Genomic DNA, 13156 nt, shown 5'->3' with positions numbered 1-13156 from the left:
GAGAGAGAGAGTGAGAGAGGGGGGGGGGGAAGGAATAATCTAGGACCGTGCAAACGGAGGAGAGGTGCAGGTTAGGCGATTGAGATCTCTAGCCCCAACGCCACCCCAGCCAGCCCCTGCAACGAACATGTAGACTGCCGTGTCAAGGAGTTGCAATGTACTTCCTAGATTATTTCCACGTCCATGAACTAATATTTCAAAGTGGCTGCAGACGAGCCATTACCACCTTACACCACCGGCGACCCCCTGGACCGATGCCCATCCCTGCCTCTTTCTTTCTTCTTCTCTACTACTCTGCTGCCCTGCTTTCCCCCGAGGTGGCGCAATTCACGGTTCGGCAGTTCTGCTACCTTAGTTACAGCGTGCCTCCTGCTACCGTTGCTTTATACTGTCATTTTTTGTTTCTTTGCAGTCCTACCCTCTCTTGCATTCATCCCTCCCGACCACTTTTCACTTTGCCATAGACTGCATTTCAGGTATACAGAGAGATTTCAAAAATCCAGCAACTCTCTCTCGAAATGGAATGGCTGTTTGCTTTGCATGCGAGATAAGAGCTTCGTTTCCCGAGGGACGTAAACGCACCATGACTCTGCTGTCCTGTACACAATTCACCGTAAACAGTAGCTACAATCCGGCCGGGATTCAAAGGGGCCATCTCCCTGCGACTTTTAACGTTGAAAACTCAGCTCCATTATGCCTTGTAATTTAATTACGGATGGACAGTATGGAAAAGTCTCTGCTGCTTCAAAGTATCAGAATGAGAGGTAATAAATTGTCGGATACGTGTTAGTTGGATTTGTTTAAGAATTTTCTGGCGTTTTTTTTTCTCCGAACGTAACCATTTCTCTTGTGGACTTGTTTAGCAAGGGAGAGCAGGCAACCCTCGCCTGGGTTGGTGAAGGTTGGTGAAGGTCGGCGAGGGTTGCCGAAGGTAGGCGACGTCAGGGCACGGCACCTCGTCCTTCTCGAGGTAAAAGGCGCGCAACCCCTTTCGATCTTTTCTCGAGGTCAAGAGGTTAGCGCAAGCTAACGGGTTATCCGAAGCACGTGCGCGCATATTACACGTATCCTCAGAAAGACTTTACTAGCTATATGTAGACACGCGAGGCGTCTCGACGCTGCGTGGAATTGGGAGACGCAGGGCGTCGCTACTCCCGTTAAGAAATACAAATGTTTTCTTTCATTCTGGCTCAGGGGCTGGAAAAGTTTCCGCATCGTAAGATCCTCACGTCGTGCAGTCCTTTTTTTTCTTTACTCCGGCCTAACCTTTATCTTGACGAAATTCGAAAATGTTTGCTCTACAGTGCTCTATGTTTGCTCTCTTTGTCTTGTGGATTCTCCTTGATAAGGGATGTGTCTCGATCTTTATCTGTTACCCAGCGTACGTGTTTATCGCATGAATTAAATTTTAACGCTTAGTTGATTTATTTTTCGTAAATCGAGGAGATTTTCTCCCGTTCCGTGAAGAAATTTTTTAAGGACACTTTGTCCAATTTCTCAAGGAAATCCCATAAGCGAAAATATGATGATCGTGGGAGGATCAAGTGAAGAGAAGCGAGTGCCACGTCCTATCCGCATGGTTTGTCCCAAAGACATCAAGGTGGTCCTTGGGATTAACGCAAGTCCCAAACTCCTGGATCAAGCGGAGCAAAAGAACTGCACCAGCAGGAGGAAGAGGACGCGCAGGATATTCAGCAGCATGCCGTCTATCATCCTACCGAGAGGTGATCGTTTCGCTTAGCCTCAGGCACCTTCTTCTTACCCCGTAAACCTTGAACCAGAGAGACCGAAGTTTCCACGTACGTTGGCAGCAGGATCTCCTGGTTCGAAGTTTATTTTCGTCTCACGTAGCGAATCGAGTCGAGCTGTTGGGCAAAACTTTCCTCGTAATTGGCTCCAAGGATCACTCCGATTGTCCAAAGGCGTCCCTAACAGTCCGTCGCTCGCGATTAACGTGCTCCGATACGGAACTTCCTTTCTCTCACCTCTGCGCCCTGAATCGTCCTTTATCACAAAGAAGCAGCAATCGAAGATAAGGAGAAAGAAAGGGAAGCTCGCGTCGTTCCCACCGAAAGTAAGAAGAATCGAAGGCAGAGTCTAAGGAGTGATCTTCGACTAAGCGCTTAGGTACCTGAAGGGGGGAAATTTCATTATGGCGGAACTAGGAAAGTTGTCGTATTTCTTGGACATTCGACCGACACAATATCCTTGCACGAAGTACGTGATTGTGCCTGAGGGTATAGGCGTCCCGACGGAGAGCGTCGGTTCCTCGCAGATTCGATAGACGTCTCGGTGTATCCAGTTGCTCGAGCGTCCTACGACGTGGTCATCCGCAGGCGTTGGGGGCCTTTCGAGGGTTCTCATGGCCTCCTCTTGTAGTTTAATTAATTTCTGATTAACGAGAAGGACGTTGAGCACCCAAGGATACAGGACTCACGGGATTAGCACAAAGTTCTACCTTGCTAGAGGCGATGTTTATTTATAGAGAGATACACGGCGAAGCGAGGGGAACGGTAAATGTCTTGGAAAGAGTTTTTTACGTAGTTGAGAAATCGTAGTCTGAAGAAAAATTCGCATCTGGAATTTCGAGCTGTGCTGTGGAGGAGCAGAGTCCGTGGGTGGATGGGAACGTAGCCGACGGGGAAGTTTAACCTCGATATAAATAGGCACGTAGACTCACTCTACGGTCGCGTCTTCTAGACATCATCCAGGCTGCTGAGGAACTGGGGGTCAGGGAAGAAGCGGTGGGTTGGACAACGGGAGGAGGAATAGAAGTACGCGAATTTATTTCCAATAAAAACTTCAAACGAGTTTAACGTCAAGGAAGAAGGAGCTCGCGTTTAGTTCGCAATGACGTTTTGCCAGAAGGTAGAGGGCGGCGCCACTGAAGGTGCAACAGAGGGATGGAAGAACGAGGCTGCCATCGATATCCGTGGGCAGCCATTTTTTCCCTTTCCCCTATGGTCCTTCCCGGAGAATCCAGAAAGCTCAGCATCCATTTAGACCAGGATGAAGTAGAGAGGGTTTTAGGGGATTCAGGCGGGATAAGGTGATCACTTCGGAGGGTTGGGTGAAATTTAGCCGTGTGGAGGAATTCGACTGAGGTTCCTTAAAAAACGTTGGCGCTTCTGTTTTCACTCTTCTCGAAATTTCCACTATCGGAATCTACTATAGGTACATTCGTCCTAAGACATCTTTGATCGCCAGACTCATTTTCCTTGATCGTAGATACCAATCTGTAGCTTCCATAGCGAAAATAAACGCTGTGAACGCGTCTCCTGTTTTCCACAGTCCAGCCCTCGTACTCTGTGAACTCTCCTTTTCTCCTCGGATGAAACTGGGAGAACGAGTGGTCAACTGCTCGGACAGTCCTTTAGCAAAGTTTACTTTGGCAGCAGTCTCGAAATACTGTGGTTTCCTGGCCGAGGTAGCTACGTGGTCGCGTATAGCGCGTCGCTTTGGAGCTTTCTTTGCGCGAGCAGAGAAAACCCATTACTGGAATTAATGGAGGAAAAGTGTTGCGCGCGAACCGGGCTGGCATATCGCTGTTCGGAAGCTTCCCAGGTCTGGACCTCCCTTCACAGATTCTGTGCTGGTCACGAGGATTCCTCGTTCCTGGTTCGAACCGACTGAGTTTAAACCCGTGCAGTTACTTTTTTATTGGCCTTTCCGCGAAACAGTGTATATGGTTTTAATGTTTTGAAATAATAGGTGCATTTTGGAGCATGCTAGAGGAAGGAAGAGGATGGAGTACTTTTATCTCTCTGTTCCCAACAATTCCTCCTTGTAGCCTAAGCAATATAAAACCTGATACGATCGCACTGAGGATCGGAGGCTTCGGAGCCAGTGGCTTAAAATAATCACGTTGCCCTCCAGGCGAATACCAATCGGCCCTTTTCCAGGGAGGCTCACTCAGTTCTCACGACTTGGAAAACGTTCTCAAAATACCAATTCCCTGTGAACAAAATCTCCCGTTAGATATATCGGCGCAGTCAAGTTATTTTTGATTGTCACTATAGAAAGTTCTGATCTCAGTTTAAAGTCGAGGTGGATACAAACCCGAAGTCCTTACTGTGGTAGTCACTTTTTACACACTTACAAGTGTGTTGTTATTCCCACATATTTCAGCCTAAAAATATCACACTTGTAAGTGTGTAAAAAGTGACTACTTAGGGAATAACACAGTTGGATTTGCAGTGTGTATATTGCTAGCTATGCCGGATGCCTGGCTGTGAGGTGCTCAATGCGTGTCCAAGCATTCTCGGGTAGCTTAGAAATGTCTTCTTACAGCAGAGATTGGGATAAAATGTTATCGATACTTTCTAGGCAAAAATGTTATCACGCGGCGAGTAGAGGATTGCCGGGTCGGTGCTAAAAGGGATAGGAAATCCGTACAAAGTGCCAATAAACGAAGGGAAGTACAGGTGAGCATCTAGACAGCCAGGCAGGTATCCAATGAAGGCAGAAGAGTAGGTACAAAGCCATGAGACATCCAATCGCAAGTTTATGGGGTCCGCGAGAAGAGCGATTCCTGAGCGAAGATTCTGATAGCACCCCGTCTTTTATGAGCAAGTACGGACGCAGGTTATACCGTTTATGATCCGCGTTCCAGAGAACAACCTAGCTGGGATATGGATAGGGATAGGCTGCTGGTAGTAGTAGTAGCACCAGCAGCGGCAGCACTAAGGGATGCAAGGGGTGCGAAGATGAGGTTGCGGGAGCAACACGTGGCCTGGGGTCGATATCACAGCGTAGCCCCGAGTCTCCGAGGCTGCTTTTCAGCCCTTCTCTCTTTGGCATCCGGTACCCTGCTAACCATCCAGCACACAACCACCCAGCCATCCCACCTGTGTGTGACCTCCCTGCTCTACCTAGCTACCCTCCTGTCCGTCGGCAGCAGCTACTGATCCGGCTGGACCTCCGCGTGTCCGTCTGTTCGTACAGCATCCGAACCTAGCTCCTAAAACTTCTCCTACCTCTTCTCCTTCCTCCCTAATGGATTATACTGATCGCACCTTCCTTTATATCTCGGGACTACGAGACTCCGATGGTTATACATATCTCATACGAAAAGTATACTTCTGATTAATGTTACCAAGTTCCGGAATTCTCATCCGAGCGAGAAGCACAAGAATATTTTGGAAATTTTGGCAATTAGTTAATTACGAACTATTGAAAATAGAGTGGCGTAGTCTCTTTGAGTTTATTCGTCCTAGAGATTTCTCAGAATTTATTCTGCTCCCGTCTTCTCCGTTTCGTCGAATAAATATTCTTGAGTCCCACGGATTGAATGATCTGATTGGAGGATTTTCAATCGGTATTCGCTAGAGTCTCTGGACTCGCGAGCACCGAGATATTTTTCAGTGGGCTACAACAGCATGTCGTGTTCTCGCTTTAGAATTGTGCAACCAGGCCTCTATACGTTCTTTTGATGGTAATCCGATCAATGTTTCGCGTGCCTAACAATGCGTCGTCAAATGAACCTGCCTTCTTTCGTTTCACCTGCGCTCCTCCGTCTACGGAGCTGTTCGCTACGTTTTCACTTCTCCTTTGTAAATTTTTGCCCTGGTTCACATTTCGATTTCCCTCAAGTGCGGAAGCTGCAGATGTGGCTGATTTATTGGCTGCTAGAGTTTCACGGACTCGAAACCATTACCGCTCTACAATTTATTCCATCATATATTTAATTAAGGCGCGTATGCATACAGCAGTCAATAAAGTTTCCACGCCCTTGCGTATTTCCATGTAGCGCACGTGCTGCGATGGGAAATAAAATTCCTGCGGTAAAGGAGCGCGCTCTACCGCGAGAAAGGATCGCCTATATCCCTTGGTTACTTTCGTATCGACAAATGGTCCGAGAGACGTTAAGTTATATTGAGAGGGAGAGTCGAAGAAGAAGAAGACGAAAAATAAAAAAGGAAAAGTCTTTGGGAGCGAATGTTAGCGATAGCATCCAGGAGAGAGACAGAGAGAGAGAGAGAGAGAGTACTCGTCTGAAGATTACATCTCGCTGTACGTGTGTTTCTCCAAGAGATTGACTGGTACGGCGAGAGGGCGAATAGGGGCGCGATAGAGAAAGGGTGCTCCGGGTGGTCATGGGGTGAAAAGTATTATTGGTTGTATTCGTATTCGAAGCAGGCGTAATATTACGCCTAACCGAATTCAGAGTTTCGCACCAAGCGTGCCAATATTGGTGGCTGCGAAAGGACGATAAATTTTTAGAGGGCGGCTAGAGGAGGGCACGTGACTCAGTCGAAATAACATTCATGGAATTGGTTCACCCCTTAGGTGTACTTACACCCAAATCAAATTTACCCCTCTTTTGTCTTCAATAATTTGCCAAGCTATTTTGGCATAAGCGAGAACCACCCTTGCGAGTTGGCCAAACGAATCCCTGCCCTAGGCTGCTTTTCGTTCTCATTGTCAATAAGCCTAATGGCTCCCGTTGGCCGTGCACTTTTTGCTTGGACGCCTCTTGCGAATTAAACGGACCGTGCTGCTCTGCGTATCTGGTGGAAAAGATTTCTGGCACGATAATTGCCACGCCGTGTTTAATTTGGCAAATTGCATTGGCGTGTCCCGTCGCGTTTTTCTTTGCGATTCCCCGGGAGAGCTTGTCCAATCGCGGGTCAATGATAAGACGCGCCGTATTTGTTTATACCGAAGGCAACAACGGCACAGGCAACGTCAGCCTTTATCGATTGCACGCTATTACACAGCTTTGCGTGTTCTCGGCTTGTTAATATTCATTACCGTGTCGAAATGACCCCTGCTCAAAAGTTATTGCTCTTAGTCGTCGCATGCTCTTTTTCTTTAACGGCGTTTGACAGTTGTTCGATTAATAAATTGCTTTTGCTTGTAGAGTTCATTTTACGGGAATTCGAAACACCAAGATCAAGCACACTCGGATCTTCAGTCGGAGTAGCGTGAGTTTTGCGTCACCTACCGTAGGGTATCTTTGATGGCACACCCTCCAGAGTAATCTTCGACCTTGCTGACCTTTAGAATTCTAAAGAATGGGAAAGGTGGCCACAAAGGGTTGGTACGATTAACATCCCTCTTTCTAAGGGACGATTTCACTGTCGTAATACATTCTTCTTGTGACTTTTTCTTAGACTTTTTTTTTCTGAGAGTAACTCGCTTCTCTCTCTCTCTCTCTCTCTCTCTCTCTCTCCCTCTCTCTCTCTCTGCTCTCCTTGTAGATAGTCGCATCGCGTCTTGGATATCAGTGACGTAAGATCCCTATCGCTGTCTCGGTAGTCGAAAGAAAGTAACAATAGAAAATTGTGAGGGGGACTGTCCGTGGATACCTCACTGAAACTGGCAGGAAGGTATTCTTTGAAGAAGAAGGCTAGCGCATTGAGGAATTTAATTTTTGCTGAGATACAAAGCAGCCATGAGACACGAAAGACGCTGAGGCGTGTGGGTGGGGTGGGTGCGTCAGATCGTCAATCCGTCAGTGCGTTGCGACGTTGGAGGTCTTCTCGGGTTAACGAATTTCGTAACATTTTAGGGCTTAATTCCATGAGAAACGTCTTGGGTTATTAATATCCGAAACTTTGCTGAAGCTTTTCTCGGCTGGCAGAACACTGGGTCTTAATTGAATTATCAATAAGCCGCGACGATATTATTTGAGAATTCCTCGAGACTCCTGGAGACCTCGGGAGATGAATGGACCTGGACCGAGAAGGGGTCGGAGACAAAAAATCTGGAAATTAGATAGGAGGAGTAAAGAAGGCATTAAGGCAAAATGGGAAACTCGAAGGTTAGTGGAAAAAAAAAATCAATTATCCCAAAGTCGCTCATCCTCGTCGTCTTGGGGAAAAAAAGGAGAAACCAATTTGACAACAGTGGCAGAAAATAAGTTGCTATCGAAACGAGTCCCAAGAAACGTCCGAAGGACCATGATAACCCCCTAAGGATATTTTCGAAATAGGTCTAGGCGATCTGGTTTCCAAGTCAGGCACGGTTTACAACGCGCGATACCTGTTGCCAGGGCGTTTAATCCATTATGCAACGATTATCGAGGCATCCTTGCCAAGGCCGAAGTTTATATTAAGCACGTAAGCATGCGGGAGTGGGCGCGATAGAAATATCCCCGCAAGCACCCATCTGAGGATCACTGAGGTCGACTGACCCTCCCTTTACACGAAGGGGCCCTTTTCAAAGGGGGATCATTCTGCCCACCCTCGAATCATGTGAAATTCTTATCCTTGGCTTCAGCCCCTGTTGGTCCTTCTCTGGCACCCCTGCTACATTAGGTTTTGATACACCCTTGGCACCAAGTTCACGTTTTGCTGCGTACATGGAAATTGAGAAAGGAGGTCAATACGCAGATAGTTCTGTCAAGTTTCGCGAAATCTCAGGCAGAAGTCAATATCGCGTCGTACTTTTGCCAAAGTGCCCATTATAAAGTATAATAATAACCGCATCGCCTGTTTCAAGTCAACCCTGAATCGGCTGATATCAAAGAGTGTTACGTTGAATTGGCTATTAGAACTTACCGACGAATGGGGGTGAAAGTGGAACAAATTGAGAAAGAACGAAATTCGATAAAGAACCCTCAGAGTTCACTTAGTGAGTTGAATGGCACGGAAGACACACAGCTGCTATCAAGAGATCCACTCGAACGACCATTTTGTTTCCTTTCCAAGTTTCGTAGACTTAGAGCTCTAATGGCACTGCTTCTCCGCGAGGTACGTACTATATCTATATCTACTCGGTGCTTCGTAATTATACCAGTGACATTCTGTGAGACGGGCCACACTTGACAAGGCTAGAATTAATACGCATTGCAGTAATAGCGTTGGAGACGATCTGAAGTAGTTTGCGCAATATTCTGATAGTGAATGGACGCATCGTATATTTAAGTATATAGGGTGAGCCGTTACACCGCAGATGTAACGCGCACCATCACCCATGCAATTAATTGACAAAGAAATTGCCCATAGCATTCTGAGAACGGCCATAGGCAGTGTTCAGGACTCTGGCTGTCCGTTTTTTTTTTTGAAGGGTTAGCGACTCAAGATTGAAGAAGGTGTTGTCGAGCGCACGTGTCTCTACGGGCAATTTCTCAAGGGTAGTTTACTAAACGAGAATAGAGAGACGAATGTCGAGAACAAGAAAAGCAGGTAAAGCTAAAGGGAACGAAGAGCCGCGGAAAGTGCTCTTTGTAAAGCGAGGTGCTTTTACCAATCGTGACGTAAGTGTCTCCTTCAGCGTAGCTTTTTATCCTTTTTCCTTTTCGATAATGAACTGACGAGTTCCGCCGTTTCCTCTGCGTTGTCAATTTCCCGATCGTTCCGTATATCTCGTTATAAGTTATCCATTAAAAAACATATTTGCATATACCGGTTTCCATTGGCGCTCGGCTTGGGCGGCTACAGCATTCTTTTGACGGCTTGATAAATCCTGAAAACACGAGCGTTTGGCACGAGAGGCCATTTCGCCCTGTACTCCATAGTTTCCTTAGCATGAAGTATGAGTGCGAAATTTAAGGCGCGCGCAGAAAATGGGGCTTGAGACAATTACGTTAAATAGGGGTAGTAGATGGCACACGGTTGGGTCGTGAATTAATTTAGAAGAATTTGGTTGGCAGTTGGTCTCGGGCTCGGACTGCGCTTCCCGTTCTACGTATTCTTCCCAACGACCTAAAGATTCGGCTGCCTCGATTTTTTAGGAATTTCGAATTCTCGGCCGGGTGACCACTGCTGCATTCTAGTGAGTTTTTCGAGAGAAATCAATGACGAGCCGCAGTCTCGAAGCAAAGTAGTTTTCGCACTCTAACGAGCGGTAATTGACTATACTTCGTTTCTATATGCATAAAGTCGCAAAATTTCAATGGAGCATCGTGCGATCGATATGTGAGTGGTTACTCGAATGATTGGGTTCCTAGATCGAGGTCGGTTCGATCATTCTGAAATTTCAAGGCTTTCAACATTTCCGCCTCTAGCTGGGGGGATGCTTTTCTCGCGCCTTTATCAGTCCGGGATCTCTTTTTAGGGGGGTCACCGGGTAAAAAAGGTTGTCCCTTCTCTAAGAATAAGTGAGTCAACGTGATCAAGTCGCACGTGTGGTAGTCGACACGCAGCACTACACGTGCACCACGCCCTACCTGCTGCCCGTTACGTATTTCGCATATTCCAGTGAGAGCTTCCAGCTGCGCAGTTACCTGGTTGCGTAGCTACCTGAGCCCGCTGAGTCAGGTGCATGCGTGGCCAGAATCGGAAGCGCAGGGTTAGCACGTACAGCCCAAACAAATGGCCCTAATCACTGGTTGCTCAGGGAGAGACTGACCGAGAGAGTTCGGAAAAGCAGCGAAGAGTAAAATGGTATAGGGCTGGACAGGCAGAACAGTTTACGGAGTTCTAAGCGTTTGGCTATATGTTTGCAGTATTCGATACGAAACAGTGCTGCGGTACCTTTGGGAAATTAAAAGTGCCCTTCTAATGGAAAAAATAAGCCCTACGAGGAATTCGTTTTGTTATTAAGCAGTGGTCGTCAGTCGTTTCCTTTTTTATGTGATCCTTACGTGAATTCTACGTTGAGTAAAGTTTATTTTTGAGGTTCAATGCCGTGCCTCAAGCTCTAAGCTTTTAGAGTTGAAGCTTCGCACAGCTCGATCGCGTCTTTATTTGTTGCGTTGAACGAACGTGAATGGATTGCTTTGTTTTTTGGCCGTTCTCGTATTTCTCTCGTAAAAAGAGGAAACAAAAGGACTGAAAAGAAACCGTCTGGGAACGTATGGAATTTTGTTTCGTTTTATTTTTTTATTTTTTTATTTTTTCGGAGAGTTGGGGAAATATCGTCCCCCGGCTCCCGCTCAAATATTTCATCGGTTTCTGAGGACTAACCTCCTATGGGAAGCACGTATAAGACAGTCTTCCTGGTTACGAGGCTGGCGGGATATAAGTCTTCTCTATTTACGACATCTTGGTGCACTCGTGGTGCGTCTGTTGGTGGCGTCGGGATGCTGGATTATCCCAATGACCAGGGAGGCAACCATTACCGCAGCTGACCGACAGGGAATACGAACGGACACGTCCCCTAAAGCGTCGTGGAATTTAATCAAAGTCCTTTTTAAAGCTCTCTCTCTTCTCTTTTTTTTACTCTACCACATTTGTATCAGATAGTGGAACGTAGCTGGAATGCTTTTTCAGGCTCACATCAGTGACTCGCATTCGCCCCTCCTACAGCCTGAGCTACATCAAATTAACGAAATACCGAAATTAATTAGAATATCGCTCGATACGAGGATTTCACCTTTTGTCCTTCCATCTACCCTTCCTTTGATTGCTTTATTGATATTATTGAATAATATATAGAGAATATTCGACACGGCTGGAAGGTGCGCCTAAGTCTCTTCGTTTCATTGCTTTTTTTTTTTAGATTCACTCGAGTTTACTTAGTTCTCCCGTAATTATCTGAAAATTTATCCCACTCGTTACTTTAATCAAGGAAAATCAGATGAAATTCTCTGTCTTCGCAACCGTCCCGTGCCGCGACTGCTCCTCCCACCGAGCCGGATATTGATTTCACGATCGAAGGGATCCGTTATCAAGCATTTTTACCTTTATATTCCTGAACTTTCTAGAAACTCGGGAAAAAAGCTGAAAACCTACACGATGACCGATAAAGCGTGCACTGCAACAAGGATTACCGGACAATTGCGAAAATTGGGAAATTTTATTTTCTTCTCAAGCACACGCGAACGTTTGCGGCATAGCGAATATTATTGTGCTGGAGAAGCTTGTGCTAGGATTCCCAGTTAATATCCGCTAGTACTGAATTTCTTCTTTCTCTCGATACATGGTACTTGCTGGTCTTGCTACATGCTGGTCTTGCTCTTGGTACTTGGTCGTTCTGCTCCTGGAGGAGGCCCATTTTCATTGTAAAAGATTCGGCAGATCCATATGACCACTATTCCCTGGTAATCGTTGTTTTATCTTTGCTGCCTTTTCTGCAATATACCGTGTCTTTTGGAGAAAGTTCCATGAGAATTGGCAAGGATGATGAACAGCCTGACGTAGAACCGCGGCTGAACGAAAAACCAAAAACCCCCTTTGACCATTAAACGAGAGAGATCTTACTTGTATCCATCAGTAGGAAAGTATCAGACATTAACAGATAAGAATTCCTTACTCTCTCTCCCGTCTCTCTTTTGCCTCTTTTATCTCCTTTCCTCTTAGGTTTTTTATATTTTTCAACACTCTTTCGTTTCTCCTTCTCGCGAACCACCGTCCCATAAAATCTCCTCTCCCAATTCCAGAACAGTAAGTTCGCATTGGCGGTCGAAGAGTAGGATAATTTTCGAGGAATGACTTTCGTCGTTATCGCCCAATTCGGGCAAAGGGAAAAAGATGATTTATCAAATGGCCAAGAGTGAGATTGACATACTTTCGATTTTTCAGAGAAACCAAATGAAATGTCTCATTGGATTGCCTTTCTGTTTCAGATGACTTCGCTGGAGACGCCACTGATATTTTGACGGTAAGTCGACGTTGGATATTAAATCGTGGGGCACCTTTTACCTTATTATTGATTCATCAAGGTACCCCCAAGTAGCTCGACCCACAGTTTTCACGGGTTTTATGAAAAAGTTAAATTTATTAGGGCAGCATGTTTGAATTTAATTTCCCTCCCATGATTACCTAGATCCTCATCGAGACCACCGTCCTCAATGTGCCAGCCCTCTCATTTTCAATTCGCTTTGGCTCACACCCTTCTCGACTAACAATACCCTCAAATTGGTCGTTTGATCGAGGTCGTATATCAGCCGTTGCTTTGGGATTCTATCACCGGGGAGGTAATAGTGTAACGAAGGTCAAAACCCTTATGGAAGGTTGTGCCTTGTGGGGTCTAAATGTTGAAATTACACCCTGAACGGATATCTAATATACCGTCGTGCTTCTACGGAGACGAAACTCGCGCTTCAGGCTCTCCAGTTGTGTAGTGACTGCTATATCTCTATATAATTGTAATGGTATCATAAAATAGGGGAGAGTGACGTCACCGAGAGACGGCAGACACAAGTTCTCAGCTCCGTGACGTTTTGTCATTTCATTTAGAATTTTCCTCGCACCTAACTTTACTCCACTCAATTCTCCTCTACTTTCCCTTTCCAATTTGTTTCCCTGAACCCCCCCCCCCCCCCCCC

At 46.1% G+C, this 13156-nt stretch overlaps 1 protein-coding gene across 4 annotated transcripts in view; it reads left to right on the top strand.

Annotated features, from left to right (window-relative positions):
- LOC107272858 (NACHT domain- and WD repeat-containing protein 1) overlaps positions 1-13156 on the top strand; it is a 43878-nt gene that overhangs the window by 21380 nt on the left and 9342 nt on the right. For all 4 annotated transcript variants that reach the window (XR_001539073.2, XR_003061359.1, XM_015750449.2 and 1 more), the window contains exon 2: positions 12455-12489. The gene's annotated coding sequence lies outside the window, so the exon portion shown is untranslated. The remainder of the gene's footprint in view (positions 1-12454; positions 12490-13156) is intronic.

Source organism: Cephus cinctus, unplaced genomic scaffold, assembly GCF_000341935.2.
Source record: "Cephus cinctus unplaced genomic scaffold, Ccin1 Ccin1_scaffold1303, whole genome shotgun sequence".
Taxonomy (NCBI): domain Eukaryota; kingdom Metazoa; phylum Arthropoda; class Insecta; order Hymenoptera; family Cephidae; genus Cephus; species Cephus cinctus.
The sequence above is the reverse complement of the archived record's forward strand: the minus strand, read 5'-3'. Positions and strand labels throughout refer to the sequence as shown.